Here is a 23,732-nt window from a genome sequence, read left to right on the forward strand (position 1 = left end):
AGCTTTCTTGATGTTAGCCCTTCCCTTTCTAAGAACCCTTCATATAACCCAACCGAGAGGCAATTCTCCTTGGGTTGTCCATTCCTTCCCTTCCAAGAATGAGGGAAGAAGGCAAAAATCCTGGTGCTGACTGAGGCGCCATGGGCCATCCCAAGGAAGAACGGGATAAGGGATATGATAGCTTCACTTTCCCCTCGTGACTCCCAAGCAACGGGAAGGTAACTATGGGAGGCCCCCAAGCAGCTACACCACAAAGATCCAGGGTCATTCTTGTTTGTTTGTTTGTTTTGGCTGCGCTTTGCGGCTTGTGGGATCTTAGATCCCGGACCAGGGATTGAACCCAGGCCCTCAGCTTTGAAAGCACGAAGTCCTAACCACTGGACCACCAGGGAATTCCCTCAATCATTTTTACAAATAAAGTCAATAGACATGGTGCAGTATGGGGACAGTATATTTTACTTGGTAGATAATCTTGCAAAGAAAATGACAGAAACCACTAAGCTAATCTTGTTCTTCCTTGACAAACACCACCAAAAATACCAAGTGAAACTTTAAAGTCTCTTACTTTAATAAATTCCAAGCAAGGCCCATCATGTTTGATGTAAATATTTTAGGAACCTTATTATTAAGAGGAGAGGCATATATTGCTATTAAAATTACATTGAATTTCTTTTTAAACTTCATGTTGAAAACTAATCTTTAGGGATGTAGGCAGAGGTTAAGGAGGAAGGAACATGAGGGAACTTTCTGCAGGAAGGGTCAGTATTTTATATCTTGATAGGGGTTTGGGTTACGCAGGTGTCTGCATTTGTCAAAATTCAGTGCATGTACATTTAAAATTTGTGCATTGATCATGTATAAATTTTAATTCAAAAGAAAAAACATAAATATTGAACTTCAGTTAATGATATGCATGCTGAAGTATTTAGAGGCAAGTGTACTAATGCCTGCAATTTACTTTGAAATGCTTCAAAAAAGTAAAATGGATTGAGGAATGGGTAATAAATTGATACGTGATAAGGAAAGTATAGAAATATGTTAATGGTAAAATCCGGATGGTGGGTAAATGGGTGTTCATTGTAAAAATGTTAAAACTTTGTTTTATGTTTGAAAATTTTAGTAATCAAATGTTGGAAAAATTACTGTTGAGATAAATTTACACCGTCTATCAGCCAACTGCTGTCATTTTGGAATATCCCACTTATTCTGGCTAATGAACAAAACCAACGTTATTATACAGCTCATTACTGTTTTATTTAAGAAACATTTTAAATGTTATATTTAAGAAACAACACCTGGCCCTGTAGCCTCTAGATAAAATAATTCTTTATGAAAATAATGCCTTTCTTCCACTGTATATACGTTGATAGAGAACACTAGTTTTGAGGTGGGGTCGGGGGGAAGCAACGTTTAATCATCCACAGTACTAATTATTTTCCTATAATCACTGTGACATTAATCATATATTAATTTTATCCTTTTAAGATATTTCTGTAATTTTCTCCTATGTAGTATAAAAAAATTGAAAGGAGGTGACATTTGAACTGAGTCCCAAAGGATGAATAGCAGTTCACCCAGCATCAAAAAGAAGGAAGGAGAATGGCCACTTTCATTTATATGTCTCTCATAATTCCTGGCAGACTAAATGCTAGATGAATGTTCAGTTCAAGTTGCAAAAGTCCAAAGGTCAAGTTCCTGAACAAATTAGAAAATGAACCAACCTGATTAGAAATAAACTTACATTTTACTTGGTGATCAAGTTTCAGTGTAAGGAATTCTGAGACAATGAAAAAACTGGGAGGTTTTTCCAAGATGTGTGACACTCCTTGGAGAAAAGAGACCCTCTACCAGGAAACCAAATATTGTGGTTTGCTTGATTTTCTTAAAATAAATATCCCGGACTTAACCCAGCCAAATGATTTAAAGCGGTATCCCTGGAGACCTAGGTACTGTAAATGTCGGCAAACTTTTGGAACCCCTTTCTTGGCATTGTATTCAAAGCCTATAGCACTTCCTTTTGAATATCTTCAGAGAAATTAGGATTTATTTATGGAATAAGAAATTCATGCAGAGGCCAGCTCAGTTGAGTAAGACTAGCTTTGAAAAGGGGTACAGCTGTAAACTTATCATGATTTTCTTGATATAAATTTGTTCTCCAAATTACCAAAGAAGAATTTCAAAAGTATGCTTAGCATCATGAGAATACATGTATAATCTTCTGGAGTGACTACTTTAAAGGGCGAAGCTCAGATAAGAATATACAGACACATCTAGAAGCATAAAAAGCATAAGCACACCTTCCCACTGGCCAGCGTGGGCTCAGAGAGACCGCACTGGCCCCTGAGAAGGAGCTTCTGAGGCAGTTTGCAGTGGGCTTCATGCCTTTCTCAGTGCTGGTTTCTAAAAAAGCAGTTCCTGAAATATGTCTGCTTAACATTTTACCCTGTGGCAAAACACTGAGAGGAGGCAAGCTGAGCCTTGTGGGAACATTAGAAATGTCCCAGAACTGAGCAAGAAAGAGAAGCAATCATTCACGCTGTGGCCCTGGTACTCACCCCAAGCCAGCGGCTGCCAAGGAGCAGGCAGGCGAGGGTCCTCGGGTGGTGAAAGATTAACGTGGAAAATGGAAGCAGCCTGATTTATATGTGTTAAACTGAAGCCTGAAAGAGTGCCAAGAGTGCATTGTACAGGGAGGCCTGAGAGCAAAATGAGGTGTAGGATGAGTCCGGACCAGTACATTGAAATTACAAGAGGGCGTGAGGGAGAGCGTGGATGGGGAGATGCGAAACTCATGTTCTGTGAGGAATAAGTTGGGCAACAAAAGGATAGGAAGAAACTGGGGCCTTGAGCCTTCGTGAATTCTCCCCTGCTATCTAAGACACTCCACTGTTATGAAATAACATTTTTCAAGGTCTAATTGCTTTGTGTTTGGACAGTTACCTTTATTCTAACTTTTGGTTTATCCAGGTTTATTCTTCTTTAGTGACTGCTCCCATCTGACTCCTAGACATAGCAATTTACTTAGTGCCTCATGTTTAAGTGACATTTTATCGCCTTCTACTTTCTAGACAAATACCATAGTGTCCTAGATACCTTTGAAACACCACCACCACCTTCAGCCACACTCTCTTGTAACCAAAAATCTGCAGGAAAAAAAAAATAGTATACTGTAATTCATTGTAACTGTAATTCATTGTCAGCATTGTGGGAAGTGAGTTGGGGGAAGAAGGATGGCCTGTGTAAATGGGGGTGTGTGTGCACGTGCGCACATGCACTATGCATTCCACCATTCACGCATAAATATAACCATTCCTCACATTACTATGATATTTGACGTAAATTCTTTAATAATCAGTGCTCATTACATAGCTCTAAAGCATCCACATTTCATGTGGAATTGAATGCTTTTTCATTCATAAGTGTAATTGCAACTCATGGACAAGATGACGTCATAGACTGTTTTGTATAGGAAGTAGGGTGATTTGTAGTAGGGCCCCAAGTTATGGATAAGGAAACTCAGGCCTAGAAGAGTTCCATAGGCTCCCAAATCCACACAGGAGGCCAATGGCAAAGGAGAAACCAGTCTCCCAGTTTCCTGCATCCCAGTGCAGTCATCTTTGAGCAGCTCACCCCTTATGGGGGATTGTCACAGTGTTGACAGTGGGTCAAGGTCTTGGGATGAGCTCCAAGAAACAAGCACCTTATGGATTATTTCCTTCCCACACAAGAGGCTTAGTGACCTAAAGGGCTGAGAAAAAAAGTAATATAGAGATAAAAAGACAATTATCGGAAATATTCCTTCTTTTAAATTGTAAATGAAGAACATTTGCCATGAGCAATGTCTGTAAAGACTACACATATCTAAACTGTTAGGTGGAGCTTGCTTTGGTTTTTAGATTAATTAATTAATTAATTCAGTATACTTTGGGGTTAATTAAGGCTTCCCTTTTACTTTTTTTTAATTTTAGTTTTTTTAACATCTTTATTGGAGTATAATTGCTTTACAATGGTGTGTTGGTTTCTGCTTTACATCAAAGTGAATCAGCTATACGTATATATATATCCCCATATCTCCTCCCTCTTGTGTCTCCCTCCCACCCTCCCTATCCCACCCCTCTAGGTGGTCACAAAGCACCGAGCTGATCTCCCTGTGCTATGTGGCTGCTTCCCACTAGCTATCTGTTTTACATTTGGTAGTGTATATAAGTCCATGCCACTCTCTCACTTCGTCCCAGCTTACCCTTACCCCTCCCCATGTCCTCAGGTCCATTCTCTACGTCTGCGGTCTTTATTCCTGTCCTGCCCCTAGGTTCTTCAGAACCATTCCCTTTTAATATTAAATAATCTTGGGAAGTGTCCCTCAGTCACTAGCTCACACAAGGAACAAGAATGTGGATTTAATAAACATTGGAATTTGGAATATAACTTGCAAAGGAAAATAAGTTTTAAAAAATATATTCATCAGCATGAAGGAAAAAAGCAATTGATTTCACAATTATGGGTTTCAAAGAATAACTTACTTTTTAAAACCTGCTCCTATTTTTAGGTGTAGTTACTTTTTAATAAATTCTCCCATAGGTAAACAACATTATTTTCATTTCTATTGCTGTCATAAAATATTATAGCTGACCAGTTGGTGGAGCAATTACATTTCCATAGCTCTTAATGGCTATTTTGCTTAGGTACTAGTCACTCAATTAGAATCAAGAAAGAGACTATTAATATTCTCAGGACTAACTAAACTGATCACAAACTTTCAGGAGAAACGACAGACAGATTCACTTTAACAACATCCGGCCCCTTGAAGACAGCCTGTAATTCCACTCATGACAGCTGGAGAGTCCTCTCTTAACTCACCTTCAAGAGGCAGGTCCCCGTCCCTGCAAAGTCACAGTTACAGGTAGGTATGGATACAGAGTGGGAAACAGTCAGCCTTAGTGCTCCAACTCCCGGAAACATGAAGTTAATGCAATTATAATATTTAATGGCAAACCAGATACCCTTTTACAAGACCATCCTGTATGGATTTCAATGTAATTATTAGCCTCTTTGGCTTAAGCAGCTGTCCTAGAGAGACAGCTTCTGGGAAAACACTTTGCTCAATCCAGAGTTCCTCCAAAAGAATGGTTAGCTGAATGTTTGCCAATCTAGTGTTTAAGTCCCTCAAAATTATTGTAGTTACTTCACAGTACTTAGAAAATGTAACCTTCACCTGTGATATATTCAAGTGAAAAATGTAGGCATTAGTTATAGGTATGATTACATGAAAAAAAATGCTTTGGGTAGATAAACGACTATAAGGAAATATAAAATGCTAACAATGGTTGTACTTGCATAGCGAGATTGAGTGATTTTTTTCTTATATTTTCTTTGATTTCCAAAATTTTCTAAAATAAATGTTTATTTTACCTTTTTAAAAAATATTTTAAGGTGTTATTCGAAAAGTAGGAAATTAGTGCCAGTGAACTTAAAAAAATGATTATGTGTATAGATGTATACAAATACAAGCAAAATAGTATATCTTAAAGCTATCTAAATACATCCTCATAACAGAGACCAGGCAGTACAAAGGCTGGGCACCTGCTTTTTGCTAAAATCAAAGACTAACCTGCACACATTAAATAAGTTATGTTGCCTGGCAAGCTGAAGAGAAAGGGGGCTGACTGACATGGGTTAGGGTGAGGTAGGAGGTGGTTTTATTTTCTAAAATCCAACTTTCTTACAGATATGTGCTTTTAAAGACAGTTTTAAAACAGTTATTTATTAAGTACCTGTGATATTTACATGGGACTCTTCTAGAGAGTAAAGCTAGAGCAGTAAACAAAATAGAGATCCTTGCTCTCTTGGAGCTTAATTTTTGGATTAGGGAGACTGAAAATAAACACAAAAATCTGTAGTATTTTAGATAGTGATAAGAACAAAAAGGAAAATAAAGAGGAGACGAAGGATGAAGGGCACCTGGAGAGGGAAGAAGAAGGTCACTCTCTCAAAAGATGGCCAGGGAAAGCCTCACTGATAAGTTAATATTAAGCTAAGATCGGAAGTAGCCATGACGGTATCCAGGGCAACGGATCCAGGCAGAGGAAACAGCAAGTTCAAGTCTGCCTGGGGTGTCCCGGGATCATCCAGGAGGTAGGTGTGGCTGGAGCAGAGTGTGAAAAGGGGGATTTGGGAAATGAGGTTAGCAGTGTAATGGAATACTAGACTGTGTAGACCTTGCAGGTCATTCAAAGAATTTTGGCTTCTACTGAGAAGGATGGAAAACCATTGAGAGGTTTGGGACAGAGGAGTGCCTTGATATGATTTTTAAAGGGTTGCTCTGGCTGTTTTATTGAGAATAGATTTTGGAAGGAGAAAGCATGGGTAGAGCCAGGGAGATTAGGTAGGAGGCTGATGAAATAGTCAAGACAAAAGATAGTGGTAGCCTGGACCAGGGAAATAACAATGGAGGTAGTGAAAACTGACAGGATTCTGAATAAATCCTGAAGGTCAGGGTCAACTGATAGTTCACATATTGACTATGATACAAGAGGAAGAGAGGAGCCGAGGATGATGTCAAATTTTTGGTCTGAGTAACTGGAAGAATAGAGTTGACATTCACTGAAATGGGGAAGCCTGGGTGAGAGGAGGGGAGAAGGGAGAGAGTTTGGTGTGAGTTGCTTATTAGTTACCCAGGTGGACATGTCAAGTCAGCAATTGGATATACAAATGTCAAATGGAGGAGAGGAGTCTAGGCTGGAGATGTAAGTTGGGAAGTTGTCAGCATGGAGGTGATATGTGAAGCCGTAAAAGTCGATGTCACTAACACAGTGAGTGTGGATAGAGAAGAGGTCCAAGGACTGAGCCCTCCCACCCTGCGGTATATAGAGGTTGGAGAGATGAAAAATAATCACCAAAGAGACAGGAGTGGGAAAGTAGAAGCAAAAACACAATAGTGAACAACAATAACAACCCAGAAGAATGTAAATAAAGCAAAAGCTGGAGATTTGTTTTTGCCAGGCCCTTAAGGAAATCTCTGTCCAGTCATTAGCTTGACCACTAAGCAACTGAGCAGAGACTTCAGTGGCCACACATGATGAAGAATACAGACTTTACAAAATTAGTTCAGAAAAATCACTAAAAAATGTTACATAAATGAGCCAAAGATGGTCTCTGTATATTGGCCCCTAGGTTGTTTATTTCAAAATTTTGACCTGTTAGCTGAAAAGCCTGCTGGCACCAAGCTCAGATTTTTACACATCCAGTTATTTTATTTTATTTTATTTTTATTTTTTAATTGAAGTATAGTAGATGTACAGTAATATTATACAAGTTACAGGTGTACAGTACAGCAATTCATAACTTTTAAAGGTTACACGCCATTTTTCTTATTACAAAATATTGGCCATACTCCCCATGCTGTAGCTTATTTTATATGTAGTAGTTTGTACCTTTTAACTCCCTACTCCTATATTGCCCCTCCCTCCTTCCCTTTCCCCATTGGCAACCACTAGTCTGTTCTCTGTATCTGTGACTCTGCTTCTTTTTTGTTATATTCACTAGTTTTTTGTATTTTTTAGATTCTCTGTATAAGTGATAACATACAGTATTTGCCTTTCTCTGTCTGACTTATTTCATTTAGCATAATGCTCTCCAGTTATTTTAAAAATTGCCCAAACAAGCAAAAATTAAACTATTTAGAACCTTCCTGCATACCCTACAAAGCCTCACTTGACAGTTGTTACCCATTGATAAGATAAAGCCTTGTGTTATGGACCCAAAGCTGTTATGGCCCTTCAGAGCTCACTGACCCAGAGACTCCTCACCGTGCTGCCAAGCAATGTCTAGACGTGAATCATCCTTTTTGAAAAGTTTGCTTGAAAATGAACTACAACTAACAAAATGTGAATCAAAAATAGCTTAAAATTAGGAGAAATTGTGCTATGAAATGACAAGCGGTAAACATCTGGACCATTTAAACAGTTAAGTTTAAATGATCGATCAAAATGTGATTTTTGAAATGAACAAAATATGGAAAATATTTTAGGAAAGAAAACTATTTCAAAAAATGATTTTTAACATAAATCTGGGCCTAAAGCCACAGAAAATATTAATAACTAAAGCATATATTATACTGACAATATGACAAATATCAAATTTTAATTACATGCTGCTTAAAAGATATGTATGTAAAACAAAATAGGTGACCCTCCATATGGATTCACATATCAATGTCAAATCAAAAATCCTGACTGAAATGCCAGCAAATCAAAGCCAGCAGTATGTTTAAGAATTGTTTAATCTGGTGCTGTTTATTTTGAAAACACATGAAAGGTCTCACATTAGGAAACTGATCAGTGCTACTTGTCACATGCACAGGTTAAAGAAGAAAACAGCATGATTGTGTCAAAAAAGAACCTGATAAAATTATCCATTCAAAAAAGGAAAATATTAGAAATATAGGAATGGAAGATTTGGTATTTAACATGATAGAGAATGTCTCTGTCAAACTACGGGACATGACAAAAATTCTAGAAGTACTTTTATAAAAGATAGGAGTGGGAAAGAATGCTTACTATTAACACTATCCACCACTTTTAATGGTCTTAAATATGCATAAATTCTTTGAGACTCATCTTGGAAGCAGATTCTATAGTCCAGTCAAGCCTTCGGATGACTTGCAGCCCTAGCTGACATCCCAACTGCAAGCTCATGAGACACCCGGCGTCACAACTACCCAACTATCTGCTCCTGGATTCCTGACCCTCAGAAACTGAGATAATAAATGTTTGTTGCTTTAAGTTGCTAAGTTCTAGGGTAATTTGTTACACAGCAGTGCTTGACTAATATGCCATTGTTTAGGTAGTTCTAGCCAATCAGTATCAAATCAATTAAATAATTCATAAAATCATCTGTGACTATGGAAATGGAGAAGACAAAAACAATAATTTTTGAAGATTGTATGAAGTGGGTTGATGAATTAAAATTTTTTAAGAAGGGCTTCCCTGGTGGCGCAGTGGTTGAGAGTCTGCCTACCGATGCAGGAGACACAGGTTCGTACCCCGGTCTGGGAAGATCCCACATGCCGCGGAGCGGCTGGGCCCGTGAGCCATGGCTGCTGAGCCTGCGCGTCCGGAGCCTGTGCTCCGCAACGGGAGAGGCCACAACAGTGAGAGGCCGGCGTATCGGGGAAAAAAAAAAAAAAAAAAAAAAAAATTTTTAAGAAACCAAAAACTAGAAGATATAAGTGAATATTTCATTGATCTTGGAATTGGTAAAACAAACAAAACAAAAGGGCTAAAAACTACAAAAGCAACAGAAATCATCATAAAGATATCTAACATTTATTAAGCACATACTGTATTCTAGACATTATGTCAAGCACTATAATTCTATAACTCATTTTACCTTTACAACAATCCCATGAATATGAGGAAATCGAGGTTCAGAGAAGTTATTTTGCTCAAGTCTCTAGTAATTTATTGGGTTTAGACTTGTCTAAATGGAAAGCCTCTGCTCACAGCATTTTTAGAGTTCAAAACTCTAAAATTATGGAAATACAGTTGGCAAATGACGGGAAAAGACTTTTAACAAATGTGACAAAGTGTTCATATTTGAAATATATAAGGATGTACAAAAATGTTTATCATAATATTTAAAAACAAAATGGAAAAAATTTAAGTATACAACAGTAGAGAAATGGTGAAATGAATTATACAAATTCATAGAATTGAATTTTTTGCAACTATTAAACAATTGTGTTTTCAACTCGATTAAGAAAATGAAGTCAGACACCAGGAAAAAATATTCACAAAACATGTATCTGACAAAAGACTGCTAGGCAGGATATACAAAGAACTCCTACTAAACTCAACAATAAAAAGATAATTCAATTAAAAATGGGTAAAAGATTTCAGAAGACGCTTCACAAAAAGAAAAATATGAACAGCCAATATGCATGTGAAAAAATGCTCATTATCATAAGTGATCAGAGCAATACAAATTAAAATTAAAAGCATGAGGAAGCACCTTAAATGCTGACAGGATGTAGAACAATTGGAACTCTCACACGTCGCTACTAGAAACATAAAATGGTACAACCAGCTGGGACAAAGTTTGGCAGTTTCTTAAAAACTAAATATATCCCCACCTTAGATGGAGAACTTCCACTCTTAGGTATTTACTCCTGAAAAATAAAAACTTTTTGCAAAATGAGTTGTATAAGAATGTTTATAGCCGATTTATTCATAGTGGTCAAAAACTGGTATCAGCCCAGGTGCCTCTCAATAGGAAAATGGATAAGTGGGTATATTTGTACAATGGAACAGTGACTAACAGTAAAAAGGTACAAACAACTGATTGTTTATTTGTGTGTGTATACTTGTAGCAAAACGGGTAAATTTCAAAAGCATTATGCTGAAAGAAATGAACCTTACACAGAAGGGCACATACTGTATGATTCCAACAATATGAAGTTCAAGACAAGGCAACAAGACTCAGCAAAACAGGGTCGGGGATGGGGTGAGGGGAGGGGGTGATTGAAAGGAACATCAAGGAACTTTCTGGGGTATGGATGATGTTCTATACCTTTATAAGGGCTTGGGTTACACAGGTGTTGCTTTTGTCAAAACTTAATGCATGTGCACTTAAGGTTTGTGTATGTCATTGTATGAAAATTTTACCTTGAAATAAAGTATTAACTAATATTGAACTTTAGTTTAAAATATGAATGTTGAAGTATTTTGAAGGAAATATATTGATACCTGCAATGTTTGAAATGCATCAAAAAGATAAAATGGATTAACGGATGGTTAGAGGGGTGAATAGGTGACTAAATATGTGATAAAGCAAACATAGTAAGGTGTTAATGGTGGAATCTTAGTGCTGGGTATATGGCTGTCCAGCATAAAATTCTTTCAACTTTCAAATTTCCAGTGAAAATTTTTGTAGTAACATGGAAAAAAATCATGTTTTCAAAGAAATTACTTAAGATACCTTGTCAAATTTTTTGAAAAGCAGGATTGAATGTTGCATATGTGAGATGATGTCATTCAGAGAGGGTGCGAAAGAGAGCACTAAGACAGAGAAAAGAATAGTGGTTATCTTGGAGTGTTGGGATAATGGGTAGTTTTTCTTTTCTTTTTTTTTTTTCTTTTTTTGCGGTACGCGGGCCTCTCACTGTTGTGACCTCTCCCGTTGCAGAGCACAGGCTCCGGACGCGCAGGCTCAGTGGCCATGGCTCACGGGCCTAGCCGCTCCGCGGCATGTGGGATCCTCCTGGACCAGCGCACGAACCCGTGTCCCCTGCATCAGCAGGCGGACTCTCAACCACTGCGCCACCAGGGAAGCCCTTTATTTTCTTTTTTATATTTTCTAAACTTTTAAGAAGTGTGAATGACTATTATCAGAAAAAATACATTTTATCACCTAACATTCTTTTTATTTTTTTTTATAGATTTTATTTATTTATTTTTGGCTGCATTGGTGCTTCATTGCTGTGCGAGGGCTTCTCATCGTGGTGGCTTCTCTTGTTGCGGAGCACAGGCTCTAGGCACGCGGGCTTCAGTAGTTGTGACTCGCAGGCTCTAGAGCACAGGCTCAGTAGTTGTGGCGCATGGGCTTAGCTGCTCCGTGGCATGTGAGATCTTCACGGAACAGGGCTCAAACCCATGTCCCCTGCATTGGCAGGGAGATTCTTAACCACTACGCCACCAGGGAAGCCCCATCTAACATTCTTAAAAATAGTTTCAAGGAGGCAGGTTTTAACTAAGAGCACAGAGGAACACTTTCTGACAGTCAGAACTACATTTAGATGGAATGGACCTCTCAGACGGTATGATTTCCCATCTTCCAAGGACCACTATCCAGGCTGGAAGACCACAACTGAGAATATTTTAGAAAGGGTGTAAACAAGGTATGGGGGATTATAGGGCATTCTCAAATTCTGAGACCTATATGTGAAACTGAAAGTACTAGAGAAATGAAAAGATTTCTTGAGTTTTCCTAAACTATTGCAATCTCAGTACTACTCCATGAAAATAAAAGTGCTAATTCAAGACTTCCTGTACCAGCACACATACATCTGGTTCAATATATAACAGGAAAGTCATTCTAGGCACAAAATCAGAGTTGTTTTATGATCTTAGCTGTGCTATAGGTATGGTGGAGTCATAACAATACTTCGTATTTGCAAACTGAGAGTGAGCAGACTGCTTCAGCATATATTATTTCATCCAAGTCCATGATAACCCTTAGACATGTTGGGGGGAGATGGGCTTTCCCAGAGCTGAAGGCATCCAGATGGCTCAGGGGCACCTGGGCACAAACTCTGCTTTCTTCCCTCTTTTGTGGATGTGCTGCATTTGGTTTAAGAACTAAGAGAGCCTTGTATTTCTAAACATTTCCTTAAAGAGATGCACCAAATTAGTTCAAGTATATTTTTCCAGTTAAGTAGTGTAATCACAATGTGGTTTCTTCCTTAATCAATCCCTTTGCATACTATCTGGAAGGAGTGTTGATGTCCGCTAAATGCCCCAGGAGGAATCCAGAAAAAGAGGAAAAGCTGAGCCGAGGTGCGCTGCCTTCACCCCTGTCTGGGTGAGTCTCTCCTCCGTGGCTGCATGAGAGCAGCTGGGCATGTTGGTGTGGAGAGGCTTTTCCTGTCGATTAGGAGTTTATCTTCAGTTATGCACATTATTACTATGGTCTCTGTTTTTCTGTCTTAATTTTTTCGTAGACAAAGAAACTGAAGTTCTGAGAGATTAGGTAGAAGAATTAGAATGTGTGACACCAGTGTTGTTGGGGGAGCCTAGATGAGATCTCCATTTTCTGAGCATTACTCAAACGCCTTCCCACTCAAACTTATAAAAGCCTTTAGGTTTACCAGCATAAATAAAAAATAAACCAAAAGATTACTAATTAGCACCTTGAATTTATTTAAAACTTAAAATTTTTCTGGGACTTCCCTGGTGGCACAGTGGTTAAGAATCTGCCTGCCAATGCAGGGGACACAGGTTCAAGCCCTGGTCTGGGAAGATCCCACATGCCATGGAGCAGCTAAGCCCATGTGCCACAACTACTGAGCCTGCTCACCACAACTACTGAAGCCCACATTCCTAGAGCCCATGCTCCGCAACAAGAGATGCCAGCGTGATGAGAAGCCCACACACTGCAACGAAGAGCAGCCCCCACTCGCTGCAACTAGAGAAAGCCCACGTGCAGCAATGAAGACCCAGTGCAGCCAAAAATAAATGAGTAAATTTATTTAAAAAAATTTTTTTTCTGAATGCTATAAATGCTGCCCTGAGCATTCTGAAAGCTTTTCCCCGTGAGGGCAAGACCACATGCGTCCAAGGTGATACATTAGGTGTTCTCTTTCTCCCAAATGACAGTAGAGGACTGGAAGAAAGAGCTTTGGCTGTTGCACTTTTGATTGACGCTCTGTTTAAACTGGGACTTTTTTGTCTGAGACACTCTGGCTACCCGTCCTGTTCATGAAGAGGGGCAATTACATCCAAGATAGACCAAGCAAGAGAGTTTAGAGTGAGTGTGCAAATCCATTACCACAAATTGAATAACAATATAATAACCTATATAACATTTTTGGAAACATTTTCCCAATGAAGAACCAGAATGGGATGGAGGCAACAACATATTTCAGGAGTCTAAAATCTCTACTTTGAAAAGATATTCTACACTAAATCTTGGAGAACCTTCGACAAATCTTTTAGAGCCAGGACTAGCAGACATGACTTTTTCCAATTCATACCTTCCAAGTTGTAATGAGAAAAATGAATTGAAATGAGAAAAAGAAAGCATCTGAGAGCTCTTTCTTGTTACTACCAAGCCTGTATTTTCCATGAGGAAAGGACCATGTTTGTTTTGTTTACCTCTGTATGTTGAACATGAAGGATGATTTTCAAACTATGTCACCGCTGGGATGGCACAGCAAGTCCCTGCCAGTCAGAGCCCATGATTGTCAGGATGCTGTACCAGTGGGTTCCAGCTGACGATCAGCCCTGACCAAAGCCAAGAACAGTGCATGATGTAGGCTAAATGCTCTATCAGCAATTTTTGAATGAATAAACTAATGTAGTATGTTTTTCATAAGCAAACCAAAAAGTCCAATATAGAATACTTCTGTGTTTGACTAAGTTCTATTAAGTGACGTAAATCCTGTCTTTACTGAGCCAACGGTCTCTTGTGTTTCAGCCTTGGAATTAAGAGGCCAAGCCCACTGCCTGTTCTGGTGTCAACAGTGATTTAAGTATTAAGTGCTTTTCCAACTTTTCAGGTTGCCACAGCCTTCACTAAATACTGACAAGAAAAAGTCCAGAGGAGCAATGTCATCCCATTTTTCCAAATATTGAAGCCCATCAGGTCACCCCCAAATCTGCATTTCCAGATTATCTTGAAAACTCTGCAGGCACCCCTTGGCCAACTTGAGGGAAAGCCTGGTGGCTGAGGGCAGAGGTGACGGGGAGGAGGATGCCCATTCCAGAATCTCAGGGCCCTCAGAAGCCACCCTGCCTCTTTGCATTCACTTGCCCTAAATACTTCTCCAACTCCAGGGTTGCCTGAAATCATTCAATTAGAGGTTTATTTCTTGAACTTGGCTTCTGTTAAAATGCAATACCCCTAGGGGAGTTAATAGCAACGTTCAACTCAGTGTGAAGATGTTTATCAGATTCCCTTATGAAGAAGGTTGTGATTGAGCAGAACAACCCTCGGTGCCCCTCTGGGAAGGCAGGGAAGCAACGAGGAAGAAAAAACATTTCCCCAAGGGGAGGCTGGGAATATGGGCACCCTTAGATTACACTGTTTTCTCCAGCCAGCCTTGGTCTTAAGAGGTAAAATGCTCTCCATCCCTATCATGAAACCTTACATACTGATCCGATAAAATATCCCAATCAAAAACCACATCAAATTTGTGTGTGCCCAATTTTTCTCTATCTTGACCAAATACAGGAAATGAATCACTTTGCAAAGCACATGGAGACCAGCCAAAGCAATCTGCAAATTGTGTAACTCTGTCCCAGCTCTTGGCACTATGTATTCAGCAAGAACTTCAAGAGAAACCTCATTCCTGCTCACCCTCTCAAATGCACACGCCCAGATTTTTTGGGTGGACTTGCGGGCTTTGATTTTGCAACCTCCAGTTTGGGGAACAAGTAGAAAATAGTAACACTCCGTCTGTTTTGTGCTTTTTCACAGTGTTTTGTCCTCTACTGAGATACATTGGAATAGTATTTTAACTAGGAAAATATAAAGGGTACCTCCTTTCCTTGTGTACACACACACACACACACACACACACACACACACACAGGCTTATAAAAACCATGTGACCATGAATTGGTGGCCCATGTAACCCTATTTTTAGCATAGGATGAAAAACCTTGAAGGACAGGAGAGAGAACTAATTTTCCTGAATCACTCGGCCGAGCTGTTGGCAAAGCTTGGAACTAGACTCCGGTTTCAGAGATTCTGTTTTATTCTTGTTTACTGAGTTGTACTAACTGCAGAGACTCACCATACTGTCTATTTCTGAAGCTGTTTTAAAAGCCACCAAAGTAAGCAGGGATATTATCTTTGCTAAGAGATGGTGTGATGTTCTCTCTAACTATACTTATCGCTGAATTCAAGTACAGGCTCTTTATAAAGTCTCTGTGCCATTATTAAACTTTTAACTTCAAAAGCATACGAGGTAGATATGATAGTAAACTGTAAATGGAATTTAAAGGCAAATTCAATTTTCTTCTTAGAGCTGTCATGAACTTCAATTCTACTGGCCATATTTCATTTATCACAGGATCTGAAATGAGTACATATTGCGTGCAATTGCATAATATAGTTGTCCTAAACTTTAATACATTTACTTTTGAGTACCGTTTACAGATTGTTTCTCTAACACGCACTACCTGAGTTATTAAAGTTTAAAAGTGCACAAGGCCCTTATGAAGACCCTGCTTATAGTTCAAGTACAGAGCACAGGAATTCTGGCTAAATTACCTCTTTTTGCTGTCAGTCTGTTCTCCTTCATTTCAGACAGGCTACAATATCCAGAGAACTGAATGTTCCTTTTCAATGAAAAGGAGATATTCTTAAACTCTAGTATTTAGTGAATAACTGGTGGTGAAAGACCTCATTTTTAAAGTGCCTTCTTAGAATACATAGATACATAGATAATGTCATAGGTAATGTCAAGATCCAACGTAGGAAGACAAGGTATTGACAAAGGAAGATGAGTAAGAGCAATAAACCAGATAATTAGAAGGCTGACCACCCTGTAGATCAGGGGTTCCCAACTCTCAGGCCTCTGAGCCTGTTAGGAATCCAGCCATGCAGCAGGAGGTGAGTGGCAGGCAAGCGAGTGAAGCTTCATCTGTACTTACAGCTGCTCCCCATCGCTCCCATTACTGCCTGAACATTCCCCTATCCCCCCACCCCCAGTCCATGAAAAAACTGTCTTCCACAAAACCGGTCCCTGGTGCCAAAAAAGTTAGGGACCGCTGCCATAGATGAATGCCATTCAGCAGCTACCAACTTAGATGTTTACCATTTCTTCAGGGTCCATGCAAGTGTTCATGTTTCCTGAACACTCCTAGTTCACAAGGATGCAACCCTCCCTTCTCTGCATTCCTAAAGCATCTTTAAAGTGAGCTTGAAGTCAGTGAGACCTCAGAGTTCACTGGCCAGTTCATTGAAGATTTGGACCTAGAACCCATGACTCTTCTCTTTCCTCCAGATCCTGCCCTAGTCCTGGGGTAGGGGGTGGTCAAATTTGTAGCTTGGAGGAAAAAACAGATCTGGGAGGTGAAAAAGGAAGATTCAAAGATGTCTAAGGCTTTGAACCTGGGTTTCTTAGAAAATATGGGGAGCTCGCTTTGAAGAAAAGGTAATGGGTTTCATTTTTAAACATGTTGAGTTTGAAATGATAGAACATCACATCAATTTGGTCTGGTTGGTTCAGGATTCTTAGAATGATAAAGGCCAGAAGCTTTGTGTAAAGGCCAGGAATCTCGGTAGAATGATGGATAAAAGTTTTAACCTTGGTAATGAAGAGAGCATAAAGCTTAATTCAGTGGCCTAGGCAGGTTTGGATGACATTCCCAAGCCCTGTTAGAGTGATGGACAGGGCAGCTCCAATGACTGTTTCCTCAGTAGCAACTATGGCCTTTTCATTTGGAGCAAGTGTTTCATGGTCAGCCATGTTCTATTGGTCAGGTCAGAGGTCCACAAGCTACAGCCTGTGGGCCAGTCTTGGCCCACTGCCTCTTTATGTGTGTGGCCTGTTAACTAAGAATGGTCCTTCTATCTTTAAATAGTTGAAAAAAATCAAAAGAGTAATATTTCATGACAAGTGAAAATTATATGAAATTCAAATTTCAGTGTTCAGTGGAAGAGTCACACCATTCATTTACATATTGTCTATGGTTGCTTTCATGCTATAGCAGCAGAGTTACATGGTTGCAACAGAGACCATAGAGAAAACAAAGCCTAAAATATTTACTATGTGACTCAGGAAATTTTTGCTAACCCCCGTCTTAAGTCTTTAAGAGTTCAGGCCTCTGAAGATGGCTTCTGATCCTTATCACTCCCATCCATCCATCCATCCACCCACCCATCCACCCACCCATCCACCCACCCACCCATCCATCCATCCATCCATCCATCCATCCATCCACCCACCCATCCATCCATCCATCCATCCATCCACCCATCCATCCATCCATCCATCCATCCATCCATCCATCCATCCATCCATCCATATATCCAGCCAGTGAGCCAGACTGCCAGCCATCTAATATTTGTCAAGTCTGTCAAGTCTATATGAAGTTCTGAAGAATCCCAAGACCTAATACTTGCCCTCAATACCAGTGTTATATAGCAATGCCACTACCTGTTGAAGGACTTGGCTTTCACTTGGAACATTAAAGTACTTCGCAGGGTAGTTGAGGTCTGAGTTTTCAGTATCCTTAGGTTTTTCCTTATTAGGGTCCTCTTCTCAGGGCCTAGCCCTTCCTGTGGTTGAAAGAGGAATTGGTCTTTGAAATAGGAGTGGGACTGACACTGCAGCTGTCAACTCAGGGAAGAGGAGGATTGCTGAGGTTGGGAGCTAGGCTGAGCCTGGGGAGCTGCAGCTTTTGCCTGGCTGACCAGGGCTTATTTCTCTAGCTTTACGATGACTGTCATGGGCTTTATACACTTGCACTTTTGTGAGTAGCTTTCTCCATTAAAAAAAGTAAAAATTAAAAAGGTTATGACTCCATGGGTATAAATATGAATACAAACCAATTTGGGTTTATTTATTTTTTTCTAATTTTAAAAGAAATTAGTATTTTTGTGGGTCCCTAAAGTACTATGGGCCCAAGGTCCTACTGTGCTGCCTACTGTGCTGACTGGGTAAATCAGCCTTGGCTAGGAGCTATACAATCTTCTGGTGGAAAGAGACCCCTGCCAACCAGGCGAGAGCTCAGAAGCACGGATCCAGTGTCTTGGGGCTCAGCCTAAACCCCTCACATGAAGCTTTGATTTATAAAGAGCATTAGACTGAGCCTCCAAAGAATCCAGCTCCAGCTCCTCCAGTGGCCGCCAGCACTGGTGAACTACAGTAATGTCTCTTGCTTTCAGGTATCATGTCTAGCTTGGTTCCTCAATAGACTTTTTTTAATTAGAATTTTATAATTTTATTGGTTTTTAAAAAAATCTGTTTAATTGTTTGGTAGGAATCATGATAGAGTTAATATAGGAAAGTTCTCATTGATAAAGATGATTCTAGGCATATATTATAAAGTATAATGCATGCTCATAGAATTTGGGATATATTACTACTAGAGCAGCACTGCATTATACCACATCATACTCTCTATCAGTTTCACATATGAACAACAACTTGGTTCTCACTGAGTATAACCTTCTTGCACCATAGCCTTGTCCCCTCTCACTGTATAATTTTGGCATTTACTTTGAAGAGCAGAAATCTGAGGTTGCTCATATTTTTTCATCTCTGTAGAATATCCTCTCTTTTTTTAAATTTGAAGATGCACAGGGTGGGAAGAGTGTTTTGGATATCATTCTTCATTCAAAGTAGTGGCCTTATTTTGGCCATGATACACTTACATGGCATCTTCCACCACCCTGTAGCCTGATTTGCTGACACTTCAAACCTGTGAAACCTGCAGAAATCTACACTCTGCAGCAAGTTCTGATACACCCACTTCCCCAGCTCTGCCGTAGCCTAACTGCTTATAGGTAGGGAGTGCCCTTACCAGGACCCTGTGTACCACTGCTCATCCTTTTCAAAACCCTCACTTTGTTTCTTTCTTATTGGTTTCTTGCAAATTCACTTTCTAAATGTAAATAGTTGAGGAAATACGGGCTCAATGCGGGACAATATTTTGGCTTCTTCCAAACACATTCTAGTTTCAGGGAAATGAATACTCTCTTATGCTGTTAGCAGGAGTACAAATTATTCCAATGGTTTTGGAAGACCATTTCAAAATGCACATTAAAAGCTTAAAAATGTAAATGGTCTTTTTTGACCCCAGTAATTCTACTTTCAGGAATGTACCTTAAGAAAATAATCTTGGACAAATGATTTTGTTTTGAGTTGATGATTGTTTCATAACAAAATTTGGAAATAGTCCACATGACTAATAGTAGGATGCTGATTAAATAAATGCTAATATCCCTAGATAGTAAAATATCGTATAGCCATTAAAATAATGTATAGGTAAATATTTAAATAAATAGGAATAATTAATTATATATAGAAAAGTAGAGAAAGATATCAAACCTTATGTAAGTTTTGATAATAATATACATCATTATCCCAAATTTGTTTAAAAATTTAAAAGGATATATGTGTATTTATGCATAGAAAGGAACATATATTTATGTTTTTGTCCCAAGGAATACATATATAAGCAAATGTATATTTATAACATACATATATAATCAAATGTTAAAAGCTATTTTTTAATATCTGAAATTTCAAATGATAAAATAAATTTTGTTATCAGCATACAATGAAACTCTATACAGCCAAATATATATCCATGCAGATAGATGTTTATTAGCATGGAAATACATTCAACATATTTTAAAAGAAAAAATACAATTGCATGGATTCTATTCTAATGATCCAGTTTTGTAAAATAACCTGTATACATATTTGTGTATGGTTTACAAACCTGTAAGTTCATAGAGGCAAGCTAGAAATATATACTTCTAATTTTGAACAATTAAAAAATAAATATATATACTAAAATATTAAAATAATTATATATTTTAAAAATTATAAATATTATTGTAAAAATAATATTATTTACAAAAATTAAAATATTACTTATGTCTAAGTGGTGAGATTTTAGATGATTTCATCTTTCCTTTGTGTATTTCTTGACTTTATCTATTTTCTACAATACACACTAATTACTTCTGTCATCAGAGAATAAAAATGATTTATTTTAAAATGCAGCATCTAGACAGTAGTGGAAAGCTGCCCAGTTATGTCTTTGTCCCAAGCCAGAGAGGAGAGAGCCATGATGAGACCATGTACTGCTCACCATTTTCTGTTTGGTATTTGAGTTAAGAATGCTTTCAGCTGCAAGTAACAGAAAATCTAACAGCTGAATAGACTATAACAACATGTATTTACCCATCATGTTCAGAGGTAGGCAGTTTCAGGATTGTCCTGGCAGTTCAACTGTTAACAACTTTCTAACTTTCTGCTCTGCCGTCCTTTGAATGTTGGCATTTTATCCACATGCATGTCCCCACGTGGTCTTAAGATGGCAGCTCTCTCACCTACCCATTCAAGGCATGAGGCAGGAGGAGGGGGCTGCATTGGTGTCTCTGGAAAACAAGTCTTTCTGGGGCAAGGGAGAAGGAACTTGGAAATATAGCTGTCATACAAGCCAGTCAGAAATGTTGGCCATAGGTAGGAAGGGGCTGTTCTCTTTGTTGAGACATATCATTTGCTGATTTTTTTAATTATTATTACAACTTTCTCAGTCTTCTAGTTAGTAAAAAATGTCTCCAAGATGCTGGCAATGAGTTGTTTGTTTTTCAGTCAAGCGTGAGTTTTTCTTTCTCTGTCTTTCAGGGGATTGGGAGTGAATACATCAGAGTGTACTATGCAGAAGACAATTGACATGGAGTTTCTTGAGTTTTCAAACACTCACATCCTTTATTTCATATAAGCATGGGAGGTAAGTACGTATGGTTAAAAAATAAGTATGAAACTATTCTGAAAATTTTACATATGATGATATGTAAAGAGAGCTAGAGACTAGGTTATAAAAAAGACAGATGGTCCTAAGTGAGAACATATTTATGATGCTCAAGGATAACTAATGTTGAGTTAGACACAGCACAGCAGCACCTTAGTCCAGGTAAGACAAATTCATTTTTATTCAGTTTGATTCTACTATGTAGTCTAATGGTAAAAGAGCATTTCAGAAATAAAAGACACATCATCCAGAACACATTTTGGAAACTGAAGAGTTTCTTTCATCTTATTGTGACTATAACCACCTGAACCCTCACCTTTCTTTTGAGTGAATATTGCTTTGAGTTAAGTAATTGTATCTTGTTCTCCAATATGTAAAATGGAAATTATTTATATAGAACCTGCCTTGCTAAATGTTACTTGAATTAATTTAACGTGCATAAAAGACTTTGTAAGGTGAAAAGTGCTGGGCATCAATATTAGTTCTGATGCAATATTTAGTGCATGATGGTTAAATCTCAAAGACAAAAATAAAAATCAAACAAAAACCCCCCAAAACCAATGAAATTAAAAAACCCTGATAAAAGGTTGAAATTCTCTGTAATAGGTAGCACTTAGCTGATGATGTTGCTAGCTGAGTGGTTGTGAGTCTATTATAGTATTCTCCTAAATGAAATGAATCCAGAAAATAAAAGTTAAATGAGTTTCACTTAGACGTGAACTGAATTTAGTGATAGAGTTTAATTGATCTGCAGGCTTTGAATATTCAAGCAGCAAGATTTTGTGCTGTGTCAGTAACATTTTTGTCACACTAATTCATTCTAGCTTAATACTCCTTGTTACTGTTTTCCCATTATTTCCTACAAATAACCATCATTGAATGAATGAATTGTACTCCATCATAGGTATTGCTTGAATTTTCAACTAAAATGCATCCTGAGCATTTATGAACATCCTCTCTGCACAATATAAATTCCTTGTATTCTGCATTGAAAATTCCCCAGTGGTTTCATATATGTGTATGTTTCCTCCCTAACTACAAGAACAGAAGTTATCACTTTTACTCTCTTGAAAATCCTAGTGAAAGTGTTATTAATATAACAAACTTAATACAACCCTTCATGTTTATGTTTATATAATACTACTTATCATTTTCAAGGCATTTTTCATATCTCTTGGTTCATTTCATCTTCATTGGGGTGTGTGTGTGTATTTTTCTGTATTAAAAATATCTGCATTACACATATTTATATCACTTTTCCTTGCCAAATGAAAAAGAAATCCTAGAATCAATTCATGATTTATGAAGTCTTTAGAAAAACATAAAATTAATCTTTTTGTAATAGCATTCTTATTTTTCTCCATGCTCAAAGCTTCAAGATAGGAATATTAGGAGAATTCAGGCCAGAGAGGTTAAAGGATATGCCCAAAGCTATTTGGTCAATGGCATGAGATGAGAACTTTGGGAAAATCATTCTGCATTGGTAGAAATGGTCTGAGGTGGACATTTTTCTTCAGTAGCAAAGAAACCAGGAGGAGCTGGAAAATCACTTTTTTAAGTACAAGAAATCATTCTACCAGCAACTATTGAGCACCTCCCCAGTCAATCACTCTCTGTAAAAATAACCCAGGCCTACTCCCTACCCTTTAGCTGCCCCCCAAATCCATGGAGACTGTCCTTTGGGAAATCAGATCAAACTACATTTCACTGTGCCTAGCTCAGCCTGGAGGAAGGCAGGGGCTGGTGGAAAGCTGATGGTGGGAAGAAGTAAGGAACACTTTCTATTAGAGTGAACCCTTATCAGTGAATGGAAATTAAAAGATACCAATAACTTTACATAAAATGGATTAGCACTCATTTCACTGTCTCACAATAATTTATTTGTGTGTTTATCACTGCCACTAAACTTGGAGCTCCTCATTGTCAGAGACCAGTTTGTGACGGAGGCTGCTAGTTGAACACTAACATTCATTCTCCCCTTCTTTCTTAGCATCAAAATCCTGACTGCTAAAGAACAAGATTCAACTGAGTAAATTCTAAAGGTCTTAATGGCTTTATTCAGTGTTTCATGAATTGGGCAGTGTGCACTCTAGCACATGGAAAGGAGCTTGGAGGAGCTGTACAAAATGAAAGGCTTTTATAGGCAGAAGGGAGCAGGAACAGGGAAGTCATAGGAGGCAGAGCGGATTGGTTATTGCAAGGTTGGCGCCTTCCATGGAGCAAAGGGAAGTCTTGGAGCTGAGCCTGGTGACTTGTGCTGAGAGGTGAGCACTGATTAGTTGACCTGAGCCCTCCTTTTCTGGGAGAGCGGAGCAAAGAAACTTAGTTAAGTTTTGGTTTGCTGACGTGGGGCTTAGCACGAGTGACTTCATCTTGGGCCTAATCCGGTTACTTTAACGTGAATTTTTGGCTGAACGAGTGACACCAGAATAAAGTCTACATCTCCCAGCCTCCGTGCAGTTAGCTATGCGACTAGATTATGGCAAAAAGATGTGAGGAGGATTGTTAAGTGGGAGT

The 23,732-nt window shown here is 38.6% G+C and overlaps 1 long non-coding RNA gene across 1 annotated transcript in view; it reads left to right on the forward strand.

Annotated features, from left to right (window-relative positions):
• The window catches only part of LOC308614407, a 103,572-nt gene that overhangs the window by 18,859 nt on the left and 60,981 nt on the right, over positions 1–23,732 (forward strand). Inside the window, exon 2 of the long non-coding RNA XR_014015384.1 lies at positions 21,089–21,194. This is a non-coding gene — a long non-coding RNA (uncharacterized lncRNA). The remainder of the gene's footprint in view (positions 1–21,088; positions 21,195–23,732) is intronic.

The sequence above is a fragment of the Mesoplodon bidens genome, assembly GCF_964165515.1.
Source record: "Mesoplodon bidens genome assembly, chromosome: 3".
In the NCBI taxonomy this organism is placed as follows: Eukaryota; Metazoa; Chordata; class Mammalia; order Artiodactyla; family Ziphiidae; genus Mesoplodon; species Mesoplodon bidens.